Below are 2169 nucleotides of genomic sequence, written 5' to 3'. Positions count from 1 at the left end.
TGGTGGTGGGAAAGTGAAGCAGTTTGCAAATGGAAACCCCATGTCCTGTATCTCTGACCTCATTTGCTTACAGTGAATAACATATGGTGAAGCAAACAGCTACTGAATGTGAAGCTACTATTATCTTGAGTTGGAATAATCTGATTTTATTTCAGGTAAATCATACTATTGCTAGGCACACACACTAAAATTGAGTGTGACTCTCTGATAGCATGGGGAATATTAATCTTTTAAATGATTATGAAGAAGGAACGTGATGCTACAAGGATAAAGTGAGATGGTTTTACTGAATCAACTTCATGTGTTCCCTCTATTCTCTTTCTGTAGGAAACCTTTCCAATTTTAACTTGCTCTCAGTGAAATATCTTTGAAGGCCAACTTATTAATCACTTGTCTTTCCTAAAGTTAAAATTTATTTTGTGAATGTTCTAAAACAATAATCTTTTACTAGTTGTCAAGTCTCTTAACCCCACATTTTTTCTTCTCACTTACTATGCAAAGCATGTGTTTGGGGGAACGTGTAGATTTAAGTACACAGAAAAACAGATAAGACCTAATTCCTCAATCGACAAGTGCTGACCTTGGCTGCTATATCACAGAATAGGACCAAAAAATTAACTAAATAAGAATAGGGAGAAACTAGTTTTGTTTCGTTGATATATATTCACAGAGAATGTACAAAGAAATCAACATACCCACACAGCCATACACACATAACCCTGAAAATACATTATTTAATTTTTATTATGCATTTGTATTGCTTCAGTATTTTTTTCCTGAGATATTTATATATCACTTTTATTTGTTATTCTAGAAAAGAATTCTGAAATCATTCCTATTTTTTTTTTGCGGAGCCAGGGATTGAACTCAGGCCCTTGAGCTTGCCAGGGAAGTGCTTATTCCACTGAGCCATCTCCCTGGCCCCTTACTTTTATCTCTTACTAATCTGTGGGAATTTAACTGCCTCTTTATTAAAAAATGTGAACAATGTTTAAGATAACTTTACCCTGATAAATATTTGATTTGAGCATTTGATCAAATTGTGTCATGTATTACCTTTTTTTTTGAATCTTAAGGTTTTATACAGGAATTATTATCAAATAACCTTTAAATAATTATATTATCTTTATGGTAATGTATTACACCATATCTTTCCATGGCAGTCACCTATGCTATTTGTAGATTTTTACAACAAATAAGACAGAGTTTTATAAAAGATGCCAATGCTACTTTCCACCCAATGACTATCAAAGAGTCTCAGCCTCTTCAAAATACATAAAAATTAGGTTAAGTGAGACATTAAAGATAAATATTGCTAGCATTTATGGGCTGGTCGTCAATTTGGCCTTACCACTCCAAATTCACAAATTCTGTTAGCTCTCTGAGTCAATCTCTGTCCAGACATTGAGGGTACCCTGAAGAATGAAGGCTTTTCCATTCCGGGACAGGAGGGTTTTCACAGGCAGGGTCAGACCACTTCTGCTGTGTTCAATGGCATTCTCTTGCCACACAGAGGGTGTGGGATTAATGGGCTTCCTCCACGTGGGCTGAACCGAGTCAGGAGGACCGGAACTTCCTGTCAGCACTGCTGCAAATCCCAGTTTGAGTTATTTTGTAGCCTCAGGGAATATCTACTCTGCCCAGAATCACACTTTCAGCCTCCCATAAACTGTGGATTTCAGACTTTGGAACTAATCAGAAAGAACAGGAAACACCTCCAATATCTATTTCTTCCTGTATCAGACTATGGGTATTGTCTGCACTCGACATCTTATACTCTTCTGTTCTTTACCATTTTAGGCCTCCTCAGCAGTCTCTCTTTGTTTCTCTAATTGCTTATTACACTTAGTATCTTTATCTTAAATGTTTCTTATTCAGATTCAGCCGGTGTACCTTTTGCCTTCTGATGGGACAACCATTAACACAATCAGTAACCAAATTTTATATACCATATGTCCTTTGTGAAATTTAAGATCTTCCCTAATTAACATTGAGAGGAATCTGGAGGCAAGACACACCTAAAGTAAGATGGCACAGTACTCCATCAGCCCACCAAGGTGAGCACTTAGTTATAATGCCACTTTCACACAATAACAGTTTACTGTGACATTGAATTATAAGTAATAGGGACTGAAAAGCATTTAATTATTGGAGGTATCTTGGCTAGAC

Source organism: Octodon degus, unplaced genomic scaffold (assembly GCF_000260255.1).
Source record: "Octodon degus isolate 3935 unplaced genomic scaffold, OctDeg1.0 scaffold00129, whole genome shotgun sequence".
Classification (NCBI taxonomy): Eukaryota; Metazoa; Chordata; class Mammalia; order Rodentia; family Octodontidae; genus Octodon; species Octodon degus.
The sequence above is the reverse complement of the archived record's forward strand: the minus strand, read 5'-3'. Positions refer to the sequence as shown.